At 37.2% G+C, this 17330-nt stretch overlaps 1 protein-coding gene across 3 annotated transcripts in view; it reads right to left on the bottom strand.

The window, feature by feature from the left end:
• LOC6572135 (putative uncharacterized protein DDB_G0271606) overlaps positions 1 to 17330 on the bottom strand; it is a 53508-nt gene that overhangs the window by 10319 nt on the left and 25859 nt on the right. The window contains exon 1 of one of the 3 annotated variants that reach the window (XM_032733522.2): positions 4205 to 4811. The exons of the other annotated variants lie outside the window; for them this stretch is intronic. The gene's annotated coding sequence lies outside the window, so the exon portion shown is untranslated. Of the gene's footprint in view, positions 1 to 4204; positions 4812 to 17330 lie in introns of those variants that run through there. 3 annotated transcript variants of the gene reach the window in all.

The raw sequence follows: 17330 nt of genomic DNA, 5'->3' as shown, positions 1-17330 counted from the left end.
GCGAACAGCTTCAATGCATCTTCGGTGCGAGCTGAGCTTTATTGTTATTTTTAGGTATTTATGGAGGCCTCATTGAGGATTAGGTGGCGACCTTATCGACTTGGCTACTTAGCGGCTCCAAAAATAATGCAATCTGTTGTCTTTGGGTTATTATTGTATGTACAGAGCTATTATTATATGGTTGTTGTTGTTGATGTTGTTGTCATTATGCAATGACAGATGGACAGATGGACAGATGGACAGAGATTTGCATAAAGAGCTGCGTGAGATTCGATATCTTGAGCTAACCTTGGGCAAAAAGCATCCGAGCAAATGCCCAAAGGTCGAGCAATTAACAGCAACAAGAATTACAGTTGTTATTATTGTTGTTGTGGCTGCCGTTGTTGTTGCTGTTGCTGGTTATTAACATAAAAAGAAATTGGAGAAACGCCTTGAGAGGCGGCGTCATTAGTCAAAATGCAAAAGACGTGCAGTAAAAGTATCTGGCAGCGGGCATAGATACAAACATGCAGCTCGCATGCAACAGTTGCTGCAACAACTCTCTGCCATATCAGCGAGCTGGCAGATGCAGGAGACAAAGACAAAGTCCATCATTCACGCAGCGGGCAGCTTCGGCTTCGGCTGCGGCTGCTGCTGCGGCTGCGTCTCGGACAGCCTGCCACGGACAACTGGACAACTGGACAGCAGCTGGACAACTCAGCCAGTCAGCCAGCCAACAAGTTAAGCAGTGCACCAACAACAACAACAACAACAACAACACCAGCAACAACAACTGCAACATGGAAAATGTATCTTTTGCCGACGCCGTCTTTGCATGCGTAACACTTTGTCACACTTTTCATGCCAACAGCTTCGACTGGGCATGGTGTTGTTGTTGTAGTTGTTGTTGTAGATGTTGTTGCTGGTGTTGTTGCTGCTGTGTTTCCTCATGAGAACAATTAATGAAAATAAACAGCCGCAGGCACTAGGCACTAGCAGCAACAATATCAAACAGCAACAACAGCTCGACATTGTTTTACCCTCTACAGCATTTCAGCCATATATGAATATTAATATTATACATTCACTTGAAAAATTAAATAAATCATAAGGTGAAGCGAAGAAGCTTTCAGATTGTTAAAATAAATTGATGAGCTTGTAGAAATTGAAAATTGAATATTATTATACTTATGAAAATTGAAAATTAAATACAATTTTAATATAATTCTTACTAATATTTTAAATATGAATTGAAAAATATTATTTCTTGTTCCTGATAAATATAAAGCCAACAAAATAATTTATGCAAACAGCCAACAGTAATTTATACTAGAGAATAATAATTAAAAAAATAAAAATATTATATTATAATATATATAAATCATATTGAATATGAATTAATCAATAAAATATGAAAAGCTTGCTTAGTTTACGAATATTATATTAGCAATAATTCCAAAAATAAAACTATTAAATAAAAATTTAATAAAACTATTATATAATTAAATTTAATAAGAATTAATATACGAACAAAAAATTAATAAAAAGTATAAAATCAAATAAAATAAAATAATAAAATCAAATTAAATATTTGTATACTAGTTAATCATCAAGGAATAAAATTTTACTACTTTGTTTCAATGAATAATTACTTCAATAAAATATTAGTTAGTAGACTCGTATAATATATATTAATAACAATATCTTAATAGGAGCTAAGTAAATAACATAATACAAGTTTCTTCATCAGTGCATCAAACTCTATGCACGGAGAACCGAGTAAAAAAATATATTATGAATGGACGGCGAGCTTCTTCTTTTAGTTTCGGCTGCGCACAGCTCTAATGCGTCGTTGTTTTACAAGGTATACACACATGTAAAGACATGTATGTGTATTTTTATAAAATTTGAAAATTATTTTAGTGGGCACTTAGCTGGGCGGGCGTCGCCTTTTCGCTTGTTTGGCTTGGCAGCCCCCCAGCCAGAGGCAGCACCACAGCACCACCGCACCGCAGCACCACTGGCCACTGCTGGCTGCTGATGGCTGGTAGCTGATGGCTCTTTGTTGGCGGTGTCAAAGAGCCATTCGCAGCCACGGCGAGAGTGCTAAGCGACTCTTCGAGCAGCCGTCGGTATTTTGTTTTGATGTCATAATTATTTGGTTAAATACACATAAAAAAAAAAAAGAAAACAACAACAAAGAACGAAAGAAACAAAAAGGCTAAATGAAAAATTGTTTGTGAAATGCACAAAATGAAAACTGGGAAAATTGAAAAATTAATTTTCGACAAAGTCAGCAAATGTTGTTGTTGTTGTTGCTGTTGTTGTTGTTGTTGTCGCTGGACATGGGAGGCTGCGTGTAAATCATTTTGCTAATTGTTTTTCTTTTTATACACACTTTTCTTTTCAGCGCGTTTTCGTTTTTGTTGCTGTTTCGTTTCGTGTTCCTTCTTGGCTTTTCACGTCTGGCTGCTGTCGCTGCTTTGGGCCGAGTTAGCGGGCTCCCTCTTAACGCTTTTGGCGCGCTGTCCACGCAGCCGCCGAGATGTGCCATTAAATTGTAAACAAAAATACGCCGTATTTGTTGCTGCTGCTGTTGGTGTTGTTGCTGTTGCTGTTGCTGTTGTTGTTGCTCGCGCTTCTCAAATTATGCGCAAAGTGCAATGACAATAATTTAATTACAAAAACTGCAGCTAAATAAACAGCTGATGCGCAAGACGCAATGAGACACAGACACAGACACAGATACAAAGCTGCAACGGGACACAGATACAGATACAACTACACACTGAGATATATGACTTTGACTATATACATATATAGAAACGCATACATAGTTGCAGTTGCAGCCAGATTTTGTAGCCGCGTCAGGTGTGTGTGAGTGGATTTCTTTTCTATCTGGTTTTTATTATATTTAATAACGTGCAGAAATGTTTATTATGCGTTAAATGAATTTATGCATCATTCGCATGGCGAGAATCTAACAAAATTGCAATAGTTGCTAGTTTCACATGGCTAAAGATCATCCACACACCGAGAAAGAGAGGGAGAGAGAAAGAGGGAGAGAGAGAGAGAGAGAGACAGCGAGCGCGTAGACATTAACGATATGTGCCCAGAAATATATCCTCAGCGGAAAATTTAGTTACGGATGTTCTCAGCTGCCTCTAGCTAAACAAATATTTGACATGTAAATCCTTTCAATGGCTATATGAATGTAATGAAAATCTATTGCGAGTCTCAATATAATTTTGTATTATGTGTATATATAGATAATAAATGTATACGAAACAATAAATATGTATACGTTACTATTTATTAATTTCTGATATACATTCATATTAAATGAAAATTCATTTTACTATTGATTTTCTCATATTTTTACTATGTTTAAATAAATATATTAATATCTAATAAATATACATTATTCAGTATTGTGTAGTTTCTTATAAGGTTTAGCCACATTGTATTATTATCATGCCGTATGACAATATTTATTGTTAAAAAGATACTAATTGATGAAGGAACAAGATATTCCACTTCTTTCTAAAATTATTGAATCTTGATTTAGCGCTTTTTTCTCTGATTATCTTGCTGCATAAATAAAACACACAACATTTAAATGAAATTGATTGTGAAGCACATAAACTAACCCAGAAGCTTGAAAAAAAGAATCACACACACACACGCATTTATTTATTTGATGAATTCCTATGCGAAGCCTAGTGAAAAGTTGTGTAAAACTAAAAACGTAAATGCTTAATTTATATAAGCTTAAAAATAGACTTTCTAGTTATATGTAATAATTAACGAACTGGCCATAAAATATGGACAGCTATAACTGACTCACGGATTCTAAACGAAATATCATAAATCTTCAAGAGACTCGACACAATCTTCCTTTACCGTATTGAAAAACATTTACTTCGTTCGTTTTTTTTTTTTTTCGAATCATGCAAAAAGATTAAACAAATTCACATAATTTGACTAGAAATTTTCCACAAAAAATAGGATACAAATTATTGCACGAATTTAAAATTTGACAAGCTTATTTTTTTTTTTATCTTACGACTTCCGGTTCGACCAATACAAAATTCTGATGAAATACATAAAAACTGACGTATAAAATCAAATAAAATATAAGACGTATATACACTTGTTATCAATTTCCCAATTGGAACATTGAGTGTTATTTCCTAACTTAGTTATGCACTAATTAGTTATTCACCTGGATCGCAATGGCACGTGCTGAAGAATTCAAAGGTTGCTTTCCCTTTAGCTTAGCGCAATCCTATGGACTGCTGCCTCACACACACGAAAACACACACACAGGCACACTCACACACACTCTGCACTCTTCACAGACTGTTCACGAAAAATGTTGCTCGCTGGCTACGTAAAATCAATAAAAATTCTACGAATGCCTAAGTTAACATTTTTTTGGGTAAGTGCCTTTAGTTAGCATTGACTGTAATTGTATTTGGCTTTGGCTTTGGCGTTTGCTTTTGCGTTTGCTTTTGTTTTTGCGTACGTTACAATACGTTACACTGGGTTGCCGGCGCACAGCTTTAGATTCATCAGACAGACGCCTTATTAGCAGCAAAATATCCTTTCACTCTCTCAGCTGGGCTGATTCGCAAGTAAATTGATTTAGTTAACGTATTTCAATGACACTTGTTTGCACAATATTTTATAATTTGTTTTGGTATGTTTTGTTGAGTTGGATTTATGTATTTGTATATCTATGCATGTTGTTGCCGCTTCAGATTATCTTATTAGAATTTTCTCTCTGCTTGCTGTTGAGCTTTCAAACCGTCGCGTTTGCTTGTTCGAACACAACTGAGGCACGAGATGTGCCCTCTTTTGGTTTTTATGAATGAAACTCAACATCGGCATAGCGGCACAGCTAGCGCAAGAGCGAGCGCGTGCGAGAGAGTGAGTGAGTGTGTGATGAGTGAGCGAGCGAGAGAGGGACGGGCACACACAATGCACAGAGGCATTGCCCCTACTTGGCAGCAGCTGGCACGCGCCTCAAAGCTAAACGGCGTCAAATTCGATATCGAATCGGAGACGTGTTGAGTTCGCTGAGCGCCGCTACATGGGGAACTCGCGCGTCACAGCACACGCACACACACACACACACACACACCAACGCGCTCACTAGCGGCCGGTCGGCTAGCGTATCCAATCATGTCGCTCGTTGCCTCCCTACGGTTGCAGCCATTTTCGCGGCGCACGCGCAGAGCAGCCAATCAACAGTTTGCCAGGCCTGTTTGGCAATCGCGCTCAGTGTGTGTGAGTGTGTGTGTGCGCGCGACAGAGCTGTGGTGAGTTTTCTTCACCGATCTCTCAGCGCTGCTCTCTTTCGAGCAAAGGGGCACTGAGGTAAAAGTTAGACAACAGGTACCCCAATTCGAAGTTCTCTCTATCGCTGTGTGTGCATGTGTGCAAGTGTGTCTGTGAGAATCTACGCGTGTAGTGTTATGATTTCCCAAAATACGTCATCAACGCTCGCTCATTTAGCCCGACTGCGGCCCATTAACTTTTCAATCTACGTAAACACAATGAAGGAGTCACCGCCAAAAAAAAAAAAAAAAATAATAATAAATAAAACATCAACAAAATTTAAACAAATGATTCACTTGACCATTTATGGACAGTTTGCAACGATCCGCCGGATTTGTTTAGATCGTTTCCGAAAATCTCTACATCTATAGCTGGGTGCCTGGGTCAGGGTGAGCGCAGCCGGAAGTTGAGATATTTGCGATTGGGTGGGTCAAGGAATTGCAATATTAAACACGGGGCGTATAGAAACGGAAAATAAACTATATAGCAAAATTTTGATAGATTCTAGAAATTGTTGACCCAAGAGGAAAATACATTTAATCAAGTAGTATAATGCTGTAACTTTAGTAAGCTGAAATGAGAGTGACAAATTAAAGTATTATGGTGATTTGGCAAGAAATACCTATTATATATTTTTGTGATACATATTTGCATTATATATCAAATTTAATATTAAAATAAATTAGACTTTGATCTCGAGAATGAAGTAAATAAAAATACATTAAATATTTTTTTATAGCCTGGGGAAACTATAATATCATAAAATGATTTAATAGAGTTTCCTGTAAATAATAAGTAAATAAACAAATTTATGCTATGGAAAATGTATAATAATATTCTATTATATATAGAAAAATATATATAATTGAATTATAAAATTATGTTTTATTGCTATTTAAAATATCCGAAATTCTTCAAGATGTATTATTTACTCTATTTGAAATATTGTATGTCTAGCATTCGTACTACCCCAGTTAAATAGTTCCGCATTTTCATTTTGTTTATGCAATGGGGCAGATCACGTCAAAATTTCCATGCAACACACAATTTTCCGCCTTTGCCCATTGACAGACGTTTGCCAAAAATATTTCATCTCGCACATTTTCCTTCGACGGGGACAGTAAACAAAAACCAAAAGAAAAAGAAAATTAAAACATTTTCATGCTCTAAGGACAAGGTTGCACATTAACAAAAGCAACAACAACAACAACTAAAGCTCAGCGCATTCCGCAGTGTTGCAAAACCGAAAAATAAACAAATTATCAAAAGAGAAAGAGAGAAAAGGAAAGAAAACTAGCAGACGCGATTAAGTGGGGAGTGAACGACTTTAAGATACACTGCACAGCCTCAAATTCACATATTTAGGTATATTTGAGATATCTCTTTTATTATTATTATTTATATCAGGCAAAAGAGGTTTAAGGTCTCTTTTATTATTATTATTTATATCAGACAAAAGAGGTTTAAGATCCTATTTAAGTCGAATTCATGAAAGTTGAAATCGTTATCGATAATTTGCAGCAAAGCTAATGTGGGAATGCTCTGGAAGCTATCCCATATTATTCTCATTTACTTTTTGAAAATTATCGATAAATATTAATATATTAACATTGTTGTTTGGAATATATACACTTTAAAGGCGAGGCCACGCCTCCTGCTGTCCTCCATTCAGAGAAACTGCAGAGAATCTGCCCTTCCCAGTCTCTTCAAATATATTGAACAGCTGTTTGGAAACTGGGAAAAGGCAACTTGCTGGCGAGTTGTGTTCGAGCTTTGATATGGACTGCTCAGTGCGATTGCGCCTGGGAGTGCAAATGGGGCTAGCCCCATGACCATGACCCAAAGCAATTTAACCGGCCGGCTAAACTCAACCGAAACACATAGCCAGAAAGTGTTGCTCAGTTCTTTGTGTTTTGCTTTTGTGGAGTCAAGAGCAGAACGCCATGACCTAAAAATAAACGCAGTACAATTGGCAAAAGTTTTTTACGTCGGCAAAGTTTTCTAACAGACGGCGCGGAATTACGTGCCGTTATCTGACCAGATACATCGATACAGATACAGATACAGCTACAGCTACAGATAGAGATAGAGATAGGGATTGAGAGAGATACGAACCGATATATACACCAAAAATAGAACTTTGCCTCATTTGTGAAAGTTTTTTGGGCTGGCGAGAATGCAGAGCGAAGCCAACAAAACAAAGGCAAGTCGAGCACTATTTTTAAACGCGTTCACATGATGTGCACTACGCGTATTTGTTTATTTGGCAGCGAGGGGCGTGGCCGAGGGGTGTGTGGGGCGGCATGCCACCTGTGGACCTCAGAGCGCGCAGCTTGTCTAGTGAAAATGAAAACTCATTACGCCAGTGGCCCAAAAATACCGTAGCCATTCACAGGCAGACCGACCGACAGGCAGACGGGCAGGCGGATAGACGGGCAGGCGGATAGACGGGCAGGCGGACAGACGGACACACAGACAGAAGCGCTTTATGACGTCGTCGCCTTCAACTTGGCCATAAATAGAGGCTGCAATCCATCAGCTACCGGGCCTGGCCATAAACAACTGTGCACCACAATTCGAGCTGCAAGTGGCTCGTTTATCGGGGTAATGGCTTTCGGGAGGCTTTTCCCCCCGGGCCGCCCCAGTCTCAGTCCCTCCCACGCAACAACTACAAGAGGAAGAAGAAGAAGACAACGCCCACGAAAACTGCATTTCAGATTCGCGCACGCGAGCAACCCCTAAGAGATAAAATAAATATGTAAACACAACATGCTTACGATCGCAGCTGGCGAATACCCTGTAAAGAGTATTGAGAGGCTATGTTGTGAGCGAAGCAGTGGCAGATACCCTGCAAGGATCTTAAAGTTGTGATGTAATCATGCAGTAGAATCTCAACTAGGGCTTGTGCATATACGAATCATTTCTCGATTGTTAGATTTGGCAGGGATCTTGATTGATTGATTGCCTGATTATGATTGAAGTCTTTGAAACAAGGCTCTATAATCGAACTAGATGTATTATGTAGTTTCAGTACTAATTTGGCACATCTTTATATATTCCAATGGGTTAAGATATTAAACAAAAAATAAATTAATTTAATTAGGTAAATAATAAAATATAATACATTAATTACATATTTCATAAATGTTACATTCTGTGGGTAATTTTCGCCAGTAAACAATATTATTTTTATTCTTTTATTTTATTTTTATTTTTCATTCTTTATTGTAGCTTTTTCTAGATGACTCGTCATATATTCGTTCATTTGTAATCATAGCTAGTGAAAAATACTTTTTGGTTTACTTTGGCATATTCAAAATTACAATATAGCTATATGCTATATGCTCTATCAAATAGCCTTCATTTGAGTAGCGAATGTCTGCAGGGTATCAACGCGTTGACTGCAGCACAATAAAGTAATTTAGCTGATGTTTCAGCGATTGTCAATCTGCGTACCGATTGCTGACGATGATGAAAAGCCAAAGATGGACATGAATAAAATGATCGCACAGGCGCAAATCAAAGCAAACGTGAGCTTCCCGTCTGAGATTGGAGCTTGGAGCTGCCACTTGGAGGCTGTTGGCTGTTGGCTGTTGGCTGCACCTCTTCCTCAATTGGCAGCGCACCCAGCGCCTAATAAACATTCATAAATTTGCTAACATTCATTTATGCCCAGCTTGCCGATGCAGTTGTTGTTGTTTTTGTTGTTGTTGTTGTCGTCGCATTAGCAAACTAATTGAAGTTTGCCATGGCAGAAAATAAAAGTACATATCACTAGATAGAACTGTACAGCAGAGTTCAGTCAGTTAGAAGCAGTCGAATTGGGAGAAGGCCCAGTCTTACAGCAAGTGCAGTTGCACTCATCTGTTTGCATATGATTTATAAATAGACTCGAATTCGCGCGAACTCACAGAAATAGCTAAAGGCATCGCCTATAAATAGAAAACTATATCAATATATCATTTTCACACGACCTGAGTGGGGGCTATTTCGCCTCGGAGATGATCAATCCTAGCAATATGGAATGTGCAGGCTGTAAACAATAACAAAAGATGCAGATACCGAGTAAATATTTGCGAATTGGTCTGAACTGACATAGAAATTATTGATGTTTACTCGAGTACAGTTTATATGTATGTGTGTACGGGAATGAATATTGTTTAAAACTGTATGTTAAATATATTTTATTTGAGATTTCATTAAATTGCAGCAGAAGATGTTAAACATATTTAGATATAATCTTAACTATTTTTAGCTGAACTTTCGAAATTTTTAATTTTTAATTAATTTCATTAATTTGTAATTTAAATTTATATTACATTTATAAATTTAAATTTTTTCCTACTACTGCATGAATTTAACTTACTTATACTATTAATTGAAATGAAAAGAGTATTAAAAGAGTGTATTATTCTATATCATTCAAATTTGCTTACAACAGCTTGCTAATAATATAATATTTATTGTACACATAAAAATAAATTTAAAAGCCAAATAATAAAACTTGAATTTTTGTTTAACAAGTAAAATATTACCAGTTTTCTACTCCAACTGTAAGAATCGCATATGATATACTTTGAGCTGAGTTCAGAATTTCTTTGAATCTAGGGTTTCTAGTCATAGGCGCAGCATTGTGTGGAATAACCTCATACATGCATACATACTTATATATGCTCGCATGTTTGTATATCTGCTCATATGCCAATTGTGTGTGTCGTGTGGGCTTTCTATGTCGTGTTATCTCTAGTTGAGAACTTTGTTGGATTGTTGTTGTTGTTGTTGTTGCTGCTGCTGCTGCTGGTGGTGGGGCTGCTAGTACTGCTTGTGCGTGGGTCAGTGGGGAGACGGCGTCTACGTTCGCTGTTGATGAGGCAGAGGCGTTAGATAGTCGCAAGTCTCGAGTCGCGAGTCGCGAGTTGCATGACACATGGCACGCGCCTCAAAAGATCCAAACAAAACAAATAGTGCGACAGAGACAGAGACAGAGACAGAGACAGTGAGGTATACAGATAGAGAGGGACAAAGTGAACGCCAATGCCAAACTGTCATGTTTCTTATCCCCCCTCTATCGCTCACTCTCTCTCTCTCTCTCTCTCTCTCTCTCTGTCGTCTCTCTCCATCTCCCTCTCTCTCTCTATCTGAACACGTTCTCCAAAGATACGTCGAGCAAGGTCCGCATTGCCATAAATGGTGGCCAGGCTGAGAGTCTTGTTAGGGCAGCGAGCGTCTCGAGTCGCTCGTGTAGGCTGCAATTAAAAGCGTATTGACTGTCGCATACTTTAGCTTCGATTGCACTGCTAGCAGCAGCAGCAGCAGCTGAGGCAGCAGCAGCTGGCAGCTATCTCGGTCGCACGATTTTAAATCTTTAAGATACCATTTGCGTGTTAGCCACTTGATATTATTGGCTGAGTCTGCCCTCTTGGCAATTGTTTCTTTGCCGCCAATGGGCGCTTTGTTAAGGTTTCCCCCAACCCCGGCCCCCTCGCCGACCCATTCCACTCGACTGATGGCCTCTGATTTCGATTGTAAGGCATTTTGTTTGCTCCACTGCCAGCTGCGCATTACGCAAGTCAACTTCATTTTCTATCGCTCAAATTGGAGAGGCTATATGGGCCATATAGCCATAAGCAATCCGGCTATAAACCATTGGCCAGTGGGCGTTGTCATTCAGCGAGTTTTCGAGTCGCTCCATCGAGGTGTGAATAAATTTATGTACACACAAATACACCTCTGTATATACATATGTATATTTACATATATCTGTTTTGATAATGCCTGATTTTCATGTATTGTAAGTCTGCACTCACATATATACACCCGTCTGTATATATTTATATATTTTTTATGCACTCATTTTTATTATTTGTGTAAAATTCATAAATATCAAAAAAATGGTGTGTTAAACTTATATATTATATTATATTGGATAATTTATGGGCATCATAATATGCTTTATGGCTTGGCATGTTGCCGTAAATTGCTCCAGTCAACAGAAAATAGAGCAACAACAACAATATAAACAACAACAACGAGAAGAGCAACACCAATAACAACTCGGACACAAATTAAAAATTTAAACACTCAAATTATAGAAAAATTTCCATTGGTCGAACTGGAGCGATACCTAGAGAAATCAAATCGAAAAGGTGAGAATCATCATAAATTCTTACCAAACAATTTTACATATATTTTTGGTTTATAATATTTGTTTTTAAACTAAAAGTCTGTTAAAATTGATATACTAATTAATTTAATAGCCAAAATAAATTATGGCCAACAAAACAATGCTAAAGAACAGCTAATCAGAAAATATTTATTAAATATGAATAAGCGTTATAAAGAATATATTAAAATTTACGCCAATTAGCCATTTTATATTTAATGCAAAAACTGTTTAGTGATGCGCTTTTATGAAGTCCATATACCTATCTCTGATTCTATATGCTTATTTCAGCGACACAATAATAAACATAAATAAAACAGATCATAAATTTGCAAATTAAAAATGTTCAAAACATTTGAAAATAAGTAAGAGTGCTCAAGAGGAAGAATATCCGACTGGAAGATGCCTTCGAGTAGGCGAAATATATCCAAGACAAATAGAAGAGTCTAAAAGCTGCAAAAATACAATATAACAATATCTAACCCAAGTTTGATCGATATTAATCGATTTCATGAAAACGGAATACTTATCGATAACCCGAACGTATGTAAAATGTCGAGTTCTTCTTCAGTTCATCTGTGGTCAGAGAATGACGAAGAGTATGTACGCAATGGACCAGATCGTTGAGCATTACTGAGAGCACGCATGTACATATGTATGTATTTATATGTGCACTATATATAATATGTGTGGTCGGTGACACTTTGTTTTTCTACCCTATTTTCAAGGGCATAATAATATATATTGGCGTAGACGCCTGGTTGAAGGCCACAGAAAGCCAAGCTAGCCAATTTTTCAACTATAATTATAGCAATTTATTGACATCTTTGCGTATACTTGATATTGTAGGAAATTCTTTTCTACTCGATATCAGACTTGCATCAACTTGCAATGTTTATCACATGTATGTATGAGTATGTATGTGATAACAGTTAAGTGTATTTCAAAATTGAATTTTTCTTGACTGTTGCATAAGGTGAGTCGCTCAACATTATCCTAACTGTAAATGTTGCTACTTTTATATTTCGTAAACTTCAATTCCAGACCTTAGCCGGTTAATCAACTATTTAATGTATAATTTTTATAGCGAAATATATGTATGTATATAGATTTCTCCAATTCTTCTACAATGCCAGATATATGGAGGGCTTCACGATTTCTAAGCAATATTGACAATTAATTGGGCGAAGACACCTTTTGGTATTTATACAAAATTTCATACAGGTAATATTTTCACTTCGTTAAAGAGTTTAAAAATAGATAAGTTTTTTATCGACTTGGATTTCTGAATGTAACTGTCTATAATGGGAATGGGAAAGCTAATCGGATAAGATGTGGTGTGCCAACATTTGCTTTTCTATATTATTTTATTACTTTCCGGTCTCTCGATTCGAAAGCTGAGCCAATCTGTCTGGCCAAAGTATTTATCGCCTCCCACAGGCCGGCAGCTGTTGTTATTGCTGACTCTCCGTCTAATTGCAAACTTTTATTGTTGTCGCTGTATAAAAATATGAATATTCATAAATTCAATTTGGCCAAATGCATGTGTGTGTGCGCCAGCATGCCCAAATAGGCATAAGACCAAGCTGGTGAAAGTGGGTCAACGAATTGCGCCAAAATAACTCGCCAGAAAATCAGTGACAAGTGCCCGATTTCTATGCCCCTTGAATGCTCAGTCCATTTAGCAGCCCTCGCACTCTCTCTCTCTCTCTCTCTCTCTCTCACACTCTTCCTCTGTCTGTTTGTATTTGTGAGGCCATGGCAATCATCTAAATATAAAACGCGTGCCTCATTCCACTAAATATAAAAAGTTCTTGATGAACATGTTTAGAGGAAAAACACACGCGAAATAATCATAATTATCTCATTTCAATTTTTCTTTCAGCTTTTCAATTTTTGCCTACGTACATGAAACAAAAAACAGCAGCTGCTGCTATAAACCAATGAAACAAGAGAGAAATCTTAAATTGGGGTTAGCGAAGATCTAATACCCTCAGATATCTGTTCATGGGATGCATAGTCACTCTACTAACCATAAAGTGAATGTAAATACGTTAAAAGCTAAGTATTTGATATATAAATAAATTGTTTCTAATATAATATTTTATATATTATAGTGTATTGTATAAATGTATTGCATAAGAAAAATTCATTGAATTAAATGCAGCTGCCTGAAGCATAATGTTATATAATTATAACGAAAGAAAACAAAACAAAAATGTTAAAAAACAGTTTCAAAGAGCTTAACTTCATATCTATTTGATTATGGAAGAGTCCTTTACCTCTATCTCTTATTAGATATTGAAATTCATATTTTAATCCTCTTTCACGACAGTAAAGTGATTATTATTATTACTTTAATTCTTATAATAAAAATCATATTAAGGTAAACTTTCAGAACTAAATACAAAATTAGATACATTTTTTAGTATGATTTTAGTATATTAATACTATTCATAAAAGAATAACGTATCGAAAGGCATTAAGAATTAATGTTGCTCTAGGTTAGCTGCTATTTCTGACCGCTAATCAGCTGGTCAGTGCGTTTTTGAGAGCGTGTGCCAATGTAGAACCTGGCTAAAATCTGAGGGCGGCATCATGCCTAAATTGGAATTACGCTGACCCACGCGCTTTTTGTCTCTCTCGCTGCCTGTAGAGCTCTCTCTCTTTCAGTCCCTCTCACTCTCTCAGAGATTTAGTAAACAATTAGTGATTCTTTGTTTAGGATCCATCTGTTTATAGTTGGGCAGGTTGTGACGTGAAAAGCGCCTCGTGCAAATGGCAAAATAATTACAAATAGAATTTTTCACGTCAAGTACATAAATTCTATGGGCGCTTAATCAGCTCGTCTCGCTTTAGATGCTCACGTATGGCGGATAGACGAGCGGACGGACGGATTAACATGTGTGTGTGTGTGATTGCGTGTGTGTGTGTGTGCTGATTGGGCCAGCTATTTATAGAGTTTAGTGTTCTATTTGGGCATCGCCTTGCGCCTCGGTCAAGGTAATTTTTGGGCACTCTTAATGGATGACGTGCAAAGCCTTGCGGTGCCCGCTCTACTATAAATAGCGGATGCCAATGATGATTGGGCAAGAGCTGAGCAAGCATTTGTGCGCGAGTTGCAGAGTGACAGGCGCTGTTGATGCCCGACTGCAAATATAGATGCATTTCTCAGCTTCTGCTCTTTGAATTCGTCTCTCGATTTCCTGGCATGCTTTGGATTCCACTTTAATGACTTTATTTACGAGGCGCACACAGAAATGTGTAGATATTTATATGACAACGACGGCCACAAAAAGTTAATCCCACTAAATGCCGTTTATAGTTTATAGCACCGAAAATCTTGTCCGTGTGAGCGAATCTGTGTTTTTCTTCTCTCCCCCTAGGCACGCAGCATCAGAACTTTGATCTAGTGTGCTAATAGATTAGCACTAAACTTGTGCAAGCTATGAAATAATTTAACAGTTTTGGGGTGAGAACTTGAATGTAGTTTGAAGATAACAAGGAACCGTCGGTACTCCTTCTGCATTTAATATAAATTATTGCGATTATTTAAAGTTCATGCTGAAATATGCGCAATGTATTTGATAATAATTATACATATATGGATTTATAAATAGTAATGAAAATAATATTCATTGTTTATTACTTACTGGAAGATATCATGTAATCATATGTATATTTAAATTATATTTATTATTTTAAAATTACTTTATATATATCATATGTATATATTACTTTTATATATATGTCAATATATCAATTTGATACAAATTATTCATATATGGGGATTTATCTATTTATTATTATCTAACCATACAGATTTATGATTTCAATTGAGGTTTTCAATTTTATAAGCGGTTCCATATATTTATGGCAAGTGTATTTAATCTCCTTTATTCAAGATTTCTCTCTCTGTACTTCATCTGATATAATTAGAAATTGTGACAAATGAAATGAAAGCGCAACTTTTTCGTTCAACAAATACTACTGCAAATACTGCTACGAATACTACTTCAACTACTTGCATATAGAATGCGGATTCTCGTTTAGGAAATCGTTGGCCTTAATGTGCTTTCATTATATTTGATGAATCAATAATCTATTTCCATGGCTGATCAGCCTTGCGGATGGCTGCTGTGACATTTGATGTTCGATTTTTGACAATGATTTGGCAATTTCATTCAGGGGGCTATCTGCATGTTAGTTCTTATCGCTCAACAGTTGGCAAAGCGCGTCACAGGTTGGTTGTGAAGTAGGGAGTTGGAACAGTGCAGTCAGGGGGAGGGGGGTTATTGATAAGCATGTTAGCGTCACACACAATCACATTGTGCGTCAATCGGTTTACCATACGCTCGTGTGCATGTGTGTGTGTGTGACAGGCTAAATATAGTCAAATGTATATATACATAAGTATGTCTATGTATATGCATAATACCTATAGATATTCGGCTATGTGTGTATATCATTTGATTAAAGACAACGCGAAAGGCCCGGCTAATGAGCGCTCCGAAACATTTGAAGGCATCTTCTTCTACTTAAGATCCATGACACACTTCCGCTGCGCCAAGTTACATCATTAATTTTCCGTGTTCCATATGGCTGGCTGGCTGGCTAATGCTTTTCATTTGACAATAGGCCAGGCCAGCAGCCGAAAACAAATCTGTGTCGTGTTTGCGCCGCGTTGTTGCCATTAATTTGTTGGTATGTGCCACGTCGAACTATCTGCAGTCTGATATAGCTTGTAATTTTTATGTTCGCAGCAATGCTTGCGCGGCAATAAATGTATCTCCATCTCTATCATGATATCTATGTATATCTAAATCTATATCTGTATCTGTATCTGTATCTGTATCTGTATCTAGCTGCATCTTCGGCCGATCCTAAGTGTGTCACGCGCTGTTAGACTTTTGATTTCTGTTCTGTTTTTATTGATTTAGTGGCCCATTTGGCTGAGCGCTATTTATAGAGCCTGAAGACTGAATAAAAGAAAAACTGAATTCAGCTAAAAATCCATGACGTGCCCCGATAATTGCGAATACTATATACACCCCCTGGTCTAATTTTAGACGCTCCAGACTGAGCACTATAGTTAGAATGTGTTTATTTGTTTTCTCTCGCCGTGTGTGGGCGGGGTTTTCGTGTCTCTAAGAACAGCAGCGACTACTACTACGTCATTGTTGTTGTTTGCGTATTTGCGAATCTTTCAGCTGAACTTGAGGCGTCAGCGGGCGTTAAATATTTTCCGATTATTTATTTGTTGTTTTCTGTTTTTTGTTTTCTCGTTTTTGGAAAAAAACATTTTGTTTATAATCAAGAGCTAATATTCGTTACGTGAAACATTATAAATAGCTCGGCATGTTTTAAATTTAGTCAGGCGCGCACAGATTTTTGCTCAGATACACAAAATATCTTGTGTCTATTATTTGTTTTTTGTTTTTTCGGGCTTTCTGTTTTATTTTTGTTTTTTACCCGTTGACGTGGCTAAGCCAAACAAATGGCAGCGCAAAAAGTCAACTCGATTCTTTTTTTCGGGTGTTCGAGCCGTTTCCTTCACACTCGCCCCCTTCGCCTTCGGCTAATACAGTTCTCCGATTCACTAGTTGCTGTCATTTTTCATAGCACAAGTTGCGGACTGACAGGGAGTCGGGTGGGTTTTTTGGGGGCGACTTAAATCCCTTCAAATGCCGCGACATGTAAATATTTTCAAGAGTCGACGCGACAATCACACCAACAACACCAGCAACAACAACAACAACTTGTATAACAAGAAGAAGCAGCAGCAGCAGCAGCAGGAGGAATATAAAGTCACATTGCATTGCATATAAAATATAATTTCATTCTA

The sequence above is a fragment of the Drosophila mojavensis genome, unplaced genomic scaffold (assembly GCF_018153725.1).
Source record: "Drosophila mojavensis isolate 15081-1352.22 unplaced genomic scaffold, ASM1815372v1 contig_19, whole genome shotgun sequence".
In the NCBI taxonomy this organism is placed as follows: domain Eukaryota; kingdom Metazoa; phylum Arthropoda; class Insecta; order Diptera; family Drosophilidae; genus Drosophila; species Drosophila mojavensis.
Note: the sequence above shows the minus strand (reverse complement) of the source record. Positions and strands in the feature narration are given on the sequence as shown.